This window comes from Helianthus annuus, chromosome 6, assembly GCF_002127325.2.
Source record: "Helianthus annuus cultivar XRQ/B chromosome 6, HanXRQr2.0-SUNRISE, whole genome shotgun sequence".
Lineage (NCBI taxonomy): Eukaryota > Viridiplantae > Streptophyta > Magnoliopsida > Asterales > Asteraceae > Helianthus > Helianthus annuus.
In genome coordinates, this window is record NC_035438.2 from 14426716 (window position 1) to 14439281 (window position 12566).

The following is a 12566-nucleotide window of genomic DNA, read 5'->3' on the forward strand; positions in this document are numbered from 1 at the left end:
CCCATTATGTGCATCTTATGTGACTAATAATTAACCATGGTTTGGGGTTGAGTTAGACTCAGGGGCCAAAATTGTTAGTTATAGAGACCATATGGGCACATATGTTAAAAATTCTTATTTTGGGCTAATATAGTAAACCTGATATAACCACAGGGGCCAAAAACGTAATTTACTCTTGTTTCAATTATTAAGATATAATTTCTAATCTAGTAATTAATATAAAGAAGAAAATCGTTCCCTCCACCCTCGTTATGAAAATGCTCGATATTTGTTTTAATTATTAAGATATAATTTCTAACCTAGTAATTAATATAAATAAATATAAGATAATTTATGGAACTTTATCCGTAATTTCTTAACATCTGAGCCCCTAACGTCTTTTTATCTAACCCTTTTAGCCCCTAACACTAACGCCATCCATTAAATGCTAGGGGCTAAAAGGGTTAGAAAAAAGACGTTAGGGGCCAAAAAGATTAGAAAAAAAGACGTTGGGGGCTCAGATGTTAAAAATTCTTTTTGGGCTAAAAGAGTAAAAGTGTTATAACCACAGGGGCCAAAATCGTAATTTACTCTATTAGTTAAAGAAATAATATTATAAATGAGAAGGAGATTAAACTAAATAATAATTATCCATAAAAAATTAAACTAAATAATATTTAGTAGGAGAATTATCTATAAATAGTTTGAAAATATTAAATTAAAATGATACTTATCTATGGCAAGCTGCCTTCCCCACCTTTGGTGGGTCCATGGGCTTGCGCCCGCTTAAACCCATGCTTAAAGTAACGGGTGTTTAAACTATAAGCAACCAACTAAATTCCAACTTGGGGTTTTTTACGAATATTCACCAAAGTTGGGCAACCAACGCAAAAAATGATTTAAAAAAAAAACTTCAATCAATGTATTAATATGGTTAAGATGTATTCAGGAACTAGTGGTGCTGGTAGTAGCTCGAGTTTAAGTAAAACCCCAAAACTTAATTTATATAATATTGTGACAATGAAATGAGTAAACGACAAAGGGGTAATGCTCCACTTACCGAGCTCGCCTTGTTTAAATCCACAAATTTTATAAACACTTACGACCCTAATGATTTTGAACAATTTGACCTTTTAGCTTGATGGAAATGAAAGAAAACCTACTTTCCGTTCCTAGCCGCTAAGGTTCATGACCTACTAACTGTCCAAGCTTCTATGGTAGTTTCAGAATTTGTTTACCTATTAATGGCAGGGTTTTATCGATACAAAGAATACGACTCACTTCCGAAGCGGTAGAGATGTGCATATGCTTAAAGGATTACTTGGACGTGGTGGATCGACAACACATTTCAAGTCTTGAAGACGAAGTAATAGTTGAAGGACCAATACACAATGAAGAGGTGGATTACACGCGAAATCATCTAGTTAAGAATAAGCCACAAAACAAGAAATCAAAGAGATTAAGGAAGTAACTAACCTCTATCTTCAAATTTCAAAATCGGAACGTCCTTGCTGTCTGCCGGCCACTAGTCACTCATCCGCGCCACTACCAAGACGTTCTCACCAAACACTCGGTTTGGGGTGGCGATAAGCTTCAGATACCAAGCCTCCTTCTTGGGAATCGCCAAATCCTCCTTCAAGATCGGTTCGGACCATGCGCGGAAGCTCATGGAAATCGGTATCACCTCCTCGTGAATGAAAAAGAATTTTGGTTTCCAGTCATGAAAACTCTTAGGAGGGTTCAAAAGTATCTTCTTCGCAGCCCCTCGACTGGCAAACGAGTAGAAGCACATGTTTCTAATCAGTTGGTAAAAGACTCTGAATCTTTCCACAGCCGGCTCAATGTCATGAGATCGACAAAGAAACTCGACGTGTCGAACCCTGACCATTCCAGGAGGACTCATTTGTGAGATATGAAACCCATAAAACTGAAGAATGTGGGCCATGAAATTCGTCGCCGACAACCGGAAGTTGCCCTGATGAAAGAAATCTTCAAACAACGTGATATACCCCGGCGGTGCATCGGCGGCCGTCTGATTCTGACCGGGGTATTTGGCATCCCATTCCAGTGGAAACCGGAAGCTCCGTGTAATTTGCTCGAATAGCCCTAAGTCCCACCTAAGGACTGGAAGAGGACCTTCTTCTCCGGGATTCTCTTCCTGATGTTCTTCAGCCATGAATGCGAGTTAAACTTCGAGAATTCTGGAAAAAGCTTGAAGATGTGATGAAGAACCTTGAAGATTTGCTACTGTGTTCTTCAAGGATTTGAAGGTTCAAAGAATTCGAAAGAAAGAAGGGAGAAAAGATGATAACAGAAGAGGAAAAAGTGAATTGCCTTCACCCCTCATCGGATATATATACCCATCGCATTTAATGCGATGGGTAAACGTGCCGAGATCGCCGCGCACATAACCAATCAGAAAACGCCACGTAGGGCGGAATTCTCAGGGTAACAATTACCATGCGCGCGTGGGCCTCACTCGCCTGACGGAAAGCCGAACCGTCAGGAACAACTTGATAACAGATGTGTCAGCAGTCAACTCAAACATCGCCATCAACGACGTTTGCACCAACCCGTCTGAATTCAAATATCGAGTGTTTTCCCACCCAAAGTTACTACAAACTTCATGCAGAAGCTACTAAAGTCGCGCATCATCAGTAATTAATCAATAACCCTGCGCGTTTCAACCTTAAAGGCAGTGAATCACCAAGAGCCAAACCTGGGAGTCGCGCCGTAGTAACTGAAAAGCAATTACACGCGCGCTGTCAACCAGGACCAAGCAAGCATTTTCAAGCATTACCATCTTTTTTCAAAGTCCAGAGATCCAACCACTTACTTCGTGCATGGTGCAACACTGTACTGGGGGGACTTGAAGGGGTATGGTCCCAAAAAGCCGCGCAGACCTTCTTCCAGGTCGCACGCAGGACCATACTCCTTAATCAACAAGCTGTTCAACTCCCAACCTCGCGCGGGTTAATTCGGTAAGGACGGATGTCGCGCGAGATCTAAACAGGAAAGAGCATTGATTTCGACACTTAGCATTCTGGATGAGTCTCCAACACATATAATCCTGCGCGGGCTAATAACGTGCTTAGCAAAGGACGCACATGATCTATAGCACATGACCGCTTCAGAAGGTACAAAGGTACAAGTGGCAGATGAAAAGAGCCAATCCGCATCCTCCAGGCTCTGCTCAATCGTGCTCCATGATCGTCTGATGTGCAGAAGGCAAAAAGTACGTAAGGACGCCTACGTGGCACCAATCACAGGGCAGAGACACCTGCTGTCACAGCCCCCGATCCCTGATTCCCGGGAACGGGCGGCCGCGAGCCAGTTTCGGTGGCATCACGTTATTATCCAATTTGGCAGCGGAAATTTTCATCAGGACCGTAGTTAGGAAATATTTTATCAGAGTTAACCACCACATTTTATAACATTAAACACATGGGTAAAACCCAAGTTTTCAGTATACACACTTTTATAGGAATAAATCCTATTTTATTTAACAAAACATCTATTTTATTCTTAGGTAACTTTATTGCCACTTTTCCAAGACTTCAGTGCTGTCCAGCTGGCTTCTATTTGGCTTTCATATTTTGTTACCTGAAACGCATTTTAAAACATTTTGTCAGTGGGAAATATTGGTGAGTGAATCCCAGTTTAATCAAGTTTAAGTAAAACCATTTCACAGTGTACAGTATTGAGGGCGCATCCGCAATTACATTTGTTTCCAAGATATAACAATTAACATCAGTGGTACTGTCGTACTCAACTTGTGGAAATGTTACTCCTTGACCAGGTGGTAACAAATTTTGTATACAAAACCCCAACATACCCACTATAATTGTATTCTTACAAATACTCAATAACTGTTATTCGCATGGAAAAGTATTTAAGGTTTTGTAAAAACAATAAATATAAAGTTTTCAAAAGTGGATCAACTCACATTGCTGTTTTAGGGTTTTCAGTAAGGATTTCCTGGGAATAATCTATAAATTTCACAAATGCACGTGTGTTAGTATAATAACCCATTTTAACATTAGTAATACCCTCCCTGAGACGGCATGCCAACGACTACGTCGGGCAGAACCACGACAGCCGTTACGGAACCCTAGATCAATCGGGCAGAGTATCTAATACGTCTCCAGGGGTTATAATACTTACATCGTAGCAGAACCTCGCTATTTAGGGGGGTATTAGACTCGGGTATAATGCCCACTATTCAGAAATTAAAGATTGAGAAAAGAAAATGAACGAAACAGACTGAAGGCCGATGCAATCTATTTATAGGGCTGTTTTCCGGGTTTCTCGCGGCCCGCGTAAAAGACAACACGGGCTTACGCGGCCCGCGTGGCCTAGGGGTCTAGGCGTAGCTGATCCGGGTCATCACTAGGTTCAACACGCGTTACAACACGTGTCAACACCGGGCTGTGCCACAACTTGGGGCTCTCGCGGCCCGCGTCAACTAATGGTGGGTATTACGCGGCCCGCCTGAACTAAAGAAATCAACGAAATCAGGTTCCTACCTTGATACCGCCCGCGTAAGGTTGAGGTGGGGTCCTATGCGGCCCGCCTCAACTTAATATTTCTTGTTTTTATTTATTTTTAAATGTTATGTTACATTTCAGGCTCGGTTTTCACATACGGGGTGCATTTAAAGACATTAGGACATTTTAAAATATATCAGGGTGTTGGGAAAACAATTGAGGTTATCAGTTTAATTGAGGATTTCTACATCCTCCCCACCTTGTTTTAGAGCTCGTCCTCGAGATCTACTGGAACAAGTGCGGATATTTCTTTCGCATTTCAGATTCAAGCTCCCATGTGTACTCAGGTCCTCGTTTGGAGTCCCATTTCACTTTGACCAGAACTAATCTCTTATGCTTGAGATTCTTAACTTTCCAATCTTCAATCTGTAGAGGCCTCTCTACAAACTTGAGTTGTTCATTTACCTCTATATCCTTAAGAGGTACTACAAGTGATTCATCAGCTAGGCATTTCTTGAGATTAGATACATAAAATACATCATGTATTCCTGCCATTTCCTCTGGCAGTTGTAGCTGATAGGCTACAGGTCCTATTCTTTTAATAATCTCAAAAGGTCTAATATATTTGGGACTTAGCTTTCCTCGCTTGATGAATCTTACTACTCCTTTCCAAGGAGAGACTTTTAACAATACCTTGTCACCTACCCGGAATTCTAACGGCTTACGTCTGTTATCAACGTAGCTCTTCTGTCGATCACGTGCCGCTTTCAGTCATTCTTGACTTGAGTGATTTTATCGGTTGTTTCCTGCACTATCTCAGGTCCAGATAGTTGCTTTTCCCCAATTTCTGCCCAACGGACTAGGGTTCTGCACTTTCGTCCATAAAGTGCTTCGAATGGTGCAGCATTGATACTCGTATGATAACTGTTATTATAAGAAAATTCTCTTAAAGGTAAGTGATCGTCCCAATTACCTCCGAAATCAATTACACAAGCTCTAAGCATGTCCTCCATTGTCTGAATTGTCCTTTCGCTTTGTCCGTCCGTTTGAGGATGATAAGCTGTGCTTAGATTCAGTTTGGTTCCCATTGCTTTTTGGAAACTTGCCCAAAAATGAGAGGTAAAACGGCTATCCCTATCAGAAACAATTGATAAAGGTATTCCATGTAATGAAACAATTTCATTTACATATAATTTGGCTAACTGTTCCATACTAAAAGTTTCCTTCATTGGTAAGAAATGAGCTGACTTGGTTAGCCTATCTACAATCACCCAGATTGTATCATTACCTTTTCTTGGTTTGGGTAACTTGGTAACAAAATCCATTGTTATCAATTCCCATTTCCACACTGGCATTTCTAACTGTTGCAACAATCCTGAGGGTTTCTGGTGTTCAGCTTTAACTTGTGAACAAGTTAAACACTTAGAAACATAAACTGCTATATCCTTTTTCATTCCTATCCACCAGAAAATTTTCCTTAAATCTTGATACATTTTATCACTTCCTAGATGCATCGTATATTTAGACTTATGGGCTTCTTCTAATATACGGTGGCGTAGGTTTCCTAATTTAGGCATCCACATTCTCTTTTTATGGAATCTCTAAATTCCATCTGTTCCTTGTTCTAATTCTTTAATCATTCCTTTTAATTTTTCAGTATCTTCCTTGATTGCTGATTCCTGTGCTCTTCTAATCTGATCGTTTAAATCTACTTGTAGATTTAATTTAAGGGAACGTACCCTTTTTGGCTTTTCGTGATACTTTCGACTTAAAGCATCAGCCACTACATTTGCCTTTCCTTCATGATATTGGATATCACAATCATAATCACTAAGCATTTCCATCCAGTGTCTTTGTCTCATATTTAACTCTTTTTGCCCAAAAACATACCTTAAACTCTTATGGTTGGTGAATATGGTAAATTTACTACCATAAAGGTAATGTCTCCAAATCTTAAGAGCAAAAATTATGGCTCCTAGTTCTAGATCATGGGTTGAATAATTCTCTTCATGATTCTTAAGCTATCTAGAGGCGTAAGCTATAACCTTTTGACGTTGCATCAACACGCATCCCTAACCTAATTTAGAAGCATCACAAAAGACTATAAAGTCTTCAGTTCCTTCTGGTAACGCTAGTATAGGTGCAGGGGTCAATCTTTGCTTAAGGATTCTAAATGCTTTTTCTTGTTTTGGTCCCCATTCAAACTTAATGGATTTACAGGTTAACTTGGTTAAGGGAATGGCTATTCTAGAAAAATCTCGAATAAATCTTCTATAATAACCGGCTAATCCTAAGAAACTTCTAACCTCGGTTGGCGACTCAGGGGTTTTCCATTTGGTAATCGCCTCGATCTTTGTTGGATCCACATGGATTCCTTCATGGTTAACTAAATGTCCAAGAAATTGTACCTGTTTTAACCAAAATTCGCACTTGGAAAACTTAGCGTACAACTTTTCCTTTCTTAACAGACTTAAAAGTAAGTGCAAATGCTTTGCATGCTCTTCTTTACTCTTAGAGTAAATTAGAATATCATCTATGAAGACAATTATGAATTTATCCAAATATGGCTTACATATTCGGTTCATCATGTCCATAAATGCAGCTAGGGCATTGGTTAAACCAAATGGCATGACAGTAAATTCATAATGACCATACCTTGTTCCAAATGCGGTTTTAGGAATATCCTCTTCCTGTACCTTTAATTGATGATATCCTGATCTTAAATCGATTTTAGAGAAAAATCGAGCTCCTTGCAGTTGATCGAACAGATCATCGATCCTCGGTAATGGATACCGATTTTTAATCGTGATTTTGTTCAATTCACGGTAGTCAATGCACATACGCATTGATCCGTCCTTCTTTTTAACAAACGAAATCGGCACTCCCCATGGCGATGAGCTTCGTTGTATGAATCCTTTCTCCAACAATTCGTCTAATTGGTTCTTTAGTTCCTGCATTTCAGCGGGTGCCAAACGATAAGGTGCTTTGGCAATCGGTGTTGTCCCTGGTAGCAGGTGGATTCTGAATTCAACTTCCCTGTCTGGCGGCAGTCCTAGCAATTCCTCTGGAAAGACATCTGAAAACTGGGACACTACGGGAATGTCTTTTAATTCTTTTCCTTTAGTGTTAGTGATTATAGAAATCAAATACACTATAGATCCTTTTCTTATATAATTTGCAGTTTTCATCACAGAGATGAATTTAGTGGATCTAGATGACTTATCTCCTTTAATTGTGATCTTTTCACCCCTTGGTGATTTTACTTGAATTGACTTTTGATCACATAAAATACTGGCTTTATTGGCTATTAACCAATCCATTCCTAACACAACATCAAATCCTGCCAGATTCATTGGATAAAGGTTTGCAATAAACTTTTGATTAAAAATTTCTATTCTTGCTCCCTGCAAGATTTCAGAAATCCTAACGGTTTCTCCATTTGCTGTCTCTACTAGACATTCTTGTGGTAGTTTAGTTAATGATTGATTCAGAAGTTTGCAAAATGAAGTATTAATAAAACTTTGGTTTGCACTAGAGTCAAATAATACTTTAGCAAAAATATCATTAACTAAAAACGTACCAGCTATGACGTCCGGGATCATCTTGGCTTCATCTGCAGTTAGAACAAATGCTCTAGCATTTTTAGTGTTCTTGTTGTTTACAGCTGGAGCAAGTTTCGGATAGTTTGGCTTAATGTGACCTTTTTCTCCACAATTGAAGCACAATCCATTACTGGATTTCCTCCTGCAATTTTCTTCCTTGTGTCTAGGTGCCTTGCAGTAATTGCAATGAGTGGAGCATCTTCCAGAATGCTTCTTCTTGCAGATCCTGCAGTATGATGCAGAGGTAGAACCTATATTCCTAAGGTTGGAATTTCCAGAACGGAATTCTTAGGTAAGCCTTTGGGATAGGTTTCTCCTCTGGTCTTCTTCTCTAGTTCGCACTAGTTCATCAGTCAAGGTATTGGCTAGTTCTACAGCTTCTTCTATGGTTTGGGGTCTAGCTGCCTTGACTACATGTCTAATCTCTCCGATTAATCCCCAGATGTAACGGGAGATTAATACCGGTTCAGGTGATGCAAGGGTTGGTACTATTCTAGCATATTCAAAGAATGTGGTAGTATACCCCTTACTATCTACCCCGGTCATTCTAAGGTTCAGAAATTTATTCGCTATCTGTTCCTTTTCATTGGGAGGGCATAATTTCCTTTCTACCATGTTTTTAAACTCCTCCCATTCCATGTTATATATCCTATCACTTCCTCTTGACTGGAGGATAGTGTTCCACCATTCTAGGGCTGAATTCTTAAATAAATTAGAAGCAAACATTATCTTATCTTCTTCAGCACACTTGTTTATTTTTAGAACAGCTTCAGTTTTCTCTATCCAACGTAAAGCTGCAATGGGTCCTTCATTGCCCGAGAATTCTATTGGTTTACAGGACCAGAATTCTTTGTAAGAACAACCATATGGCATGGTTCTTCTTCTTTTGGGAATGGGCACCTGAAGTACGGGTCCATTGTTCATGTTGTGTTCCGGTTCACTTGGTCCTTACTGCTATGCTTACTTTTATTATTTGCTTCTTGAACCGTTTGAATAATAAATGGCATTGCATCTATAATTCCTTGTGCCACTATATGCTGAACGGCACTATTATCCATTTGGTTTCCATTGTTGTTCCGATTTTCATTATTCAGATTATCATTATTTGAGTGGTTGTCGTTCTGGATATTATCATTCTGGTTTTCCTGATTCACTTTGTTGTCCATCTGAATTTTAAACATTTACCACATATTAATATCACCAATAATATTTGAATATAGCCAATCACATGACACGCACTTTTGGTCAAAAGCATCGAGCATTGCGACTTTTACTCTATTCATATATTATGCATCTATTACACACCAGTACTGAAATTAAAATTACAATACCGACTGAAATGTAAAGCTACAATACTAGTAATATGCATCCGTAGTTTTTTTTTCTAACACATTACATTACATTACATTACATTACATTACATTACATTACATTACATTATTACCGTTACCATCACATTCATGGATATGGATTCATCCAAAAATCCATATTGCGCTCGTCGTATTTCCATACAAGATGCTCTCCCACCTGTCGCATTCTCTCACTGCTTTCTAAAATTTTCTCACCGAAAGTCCTAAGTTCTTGTACGTTTTCTGCACTCATTGGGGGTGCAGGTTCTAGGACTGGGTTTGGAATCTGCGGTACGGGTTCCTGGTATGGGGGTATAAGGGCCTGGTATGGGTAAGGATTTTCTAAGATCTCCCTAATGTATGCATCATTATTAAAATAGGGATCTAGAGTATCTAACCCTGGGTAGGCTCCTAGGTTTTGCATTGGCACATCTTCGTGAATCGGGTAGCGTTGCACATAGTCTCTAACATCATCCCACCAAGGATCGTAATTTGGGTCTAGGGGATTTGGTGCAGGTACCCTAAGTATCTCCTCCGGGTTGAAATCAGGCATTTCTATTTGGTTTTCAGAGTTTTCTATTTCCATGGGTTGATTAGGAATTTGTGGTTGTGGTTGGGGTGCTAGCATTTACTCCAGGTTTGGGTCAACTGCAGTGGTAGCTAAAATGTGGATATTGGCTATACCCCTATTAAGCATATCCTGGGCATATGTGTAACACCCCAACCTGAACAGGCTGACGTGTTACTCATACAGATATCAAAACTAAAACCAATCCATAACGTTGAAAACAAAAGATCCTAATTACATTTTTTTACATTACCGAAATACAATAAATCTTTATCTTCACGACACTCTTCACTTATTCCCCACGTTTCCCAAATTACCAGTCAAACAAATAAGACAAACACAAGAAAGAAACTACGGCTGAGCCAAAAAGTTGCTTAGTAACGGAGAAATCAACGGTAAAAGTAAGACAGGCATACGGAAGCAAAACAGATCAGTACTGACGCTACAAATCCAAAAGATGGCACTGAAACAAATACTTTTATAACTTGAATCCCAAAACTTATACTGAACAGATAACAGATACTGAACATAATCAGATGCATATAATCATATCAAACATATCATAACAGAGATAAGACATACGTGACAACATATAACAATAAAACAAGTCACGTAATATAGAAGCACCCACGAGCCTAAACAGAGGCATGCATGGCTATAGTCCATGCGCCGAGATGGTGCGTGTAGGCGTACAAACATTATTCCATCTCAACAGGAGTCAGGAGTCAGAGCTAAGATCGATCTATTCGCCTCTAGGGGCCATGTGCTACACAAGCACAAACTAGAAACGCCATGAACTTTAGTTACGCACCGTCACGATGAGTGCCATGTCGTTGACGCCCCAACGACAAGTCTTATAATTGCTCGGGTGACAGAGTACAAAGCCGTATAAAAATAAATGTATCGTGACATGAGTCTAAAAGGGAACATGCAATAATGAGCATAAAATCTAAGGTCTATTGCATGCTACAATATATATTAATTACGAAACAGAAACAACTAGCGAAAGCATCCGTACTACAAAGTAACGGACTTGAATAATAATACTATGATGAAAAGAAAACAGAATCCGTACCAACGAGTAACAGAAAATAAAAGTATACTACGATGAAAAGAAAACAGAATCCGTACCTTATTAGCAAGCAAAGCAAGACCAATTAGTCAAGTCGATCTCGAAAATCAAGAACCTATAATCCCGTTACAACCAAAATCAGTTTTATGAACATTACTTGATTCGTTATAGTTTCCCGGCGACTAGAAGTTGAACCCAATTAATTAGATCTTTTCTTTTTCTAAATTCATATATCTATTCTTAACGTTCTAAAAAAAATATATAAATACTAAACTCATAAACTATGAAGCAAGTATTTTCTTCATTGCTTTTCAAACTAATATATTCTATTTATAAATAAAACCTTATTTTGACAAAATAATCCTAACTATTAGTGAATCACAAGGTGTTTGTGATATTCTAGCCGAGTAAACAACCAAACAGAGAGTTAACCCAACTCTTACCAAACCTGTATATACAAGGTTTTCTAATACAGTAAAAAGGTCTACTCTAACTTAGGTTCAAGGGTCAAGTAATTAACTAATATGGTTCTTAATTGCCGGTACCAAATTAATTGTCAAAACGCTTACAATGGCGGAGATAACTTAAAACATCAGAATTTCAAAACCCAAGTTAATTTGAATTACCAACTCCAAATTATTAGTTTCATAGGTCCAAAGTAGTAGGTTTGAATTTAGAAAACAAAATCAACCATTTAATTATATATTATATTGCCGCAGTAACAGTTCGACAACTACATCACGAACGCCCACAATCGTATCGGTCAGGAGATGGGTCCGTACCTTAGTTGTTGAACCCAAGCAAATTAGAGCTGAGACAAGAGCGGTGATACACGAACACGTGAGGTGGCTGAATCTGGTTCGCGACGACGACGAGCTAGTTCGCGGTGGCAGAAAAGCGGGGTATGATGGTTCCAAATTAAAGCCGGTTCATGGTGGATGTATGCGGCGACCGGTGGTTGTGCGGAGGCTGTCAAAGTCGTCGAACCGCAACTTGTTGCAGATCGGAGGCTTCAGGTGACGGAGTTTACGGTGACGAACGGACATGCGACGGTCGTGGCTAATGAAATTGAGGTTTCATGGGCAAAGAAGGAATCTAAATTGATATAAATTGTTGTCGATCGAAGAGTCATCCCAACATATATGTGGGTTAGTTTGAATGTGATAGTGTTTTCAAATCTAAAAGAAAAAGGTAGCCAAAGAGATAAAGGAACGGATTGTCGCAATGTGATGAATTTCAAAATATGCTTACTTGTAATTAAATGTATATTTTATTTTCCTACTATTCTTTTTTTTTTCATTCACGCAACACACATGCATATGTAAACATAAAAATTCTTTTTTTTTCATTATTGCTATTTCTATTATTAATGAATGAATTTTATATAGGTATGAATATCGGTTTCTCTTTTGGCTGCGGCTAACACTCGCTGTTCCTGTAACTTTTTCATATGCTTTCTACGCTCATGTGCTCCCCTACTAAACCATCCCCTCTTTTTATGAGGAAATG

General features: G+C 39.0%; 1 long non-coding RNA gene across 1 annotated transcript; it reads right to left on the bottom strand.

Annotated features, from left to right (window-relative positions):
* Nucleotides 1-3539: 3539 nt before the first annotated feature.
* LOC110863779 lies at nt 3540-12266 on the bottom strand. Its single transcript, XR_002549359.2, has 3 exons — nt 11840-12266; nt 11117-11172; nt 3540-3582 (listed from the first exon to the last, which is right to left on the bottom strand). It is a non-coding gene; the product is annotated as an uncharacterized LOC110863779 (long non-coding RNA).
* Nucleotides 12267-12566: the final 300 nt, after the last annotated feature.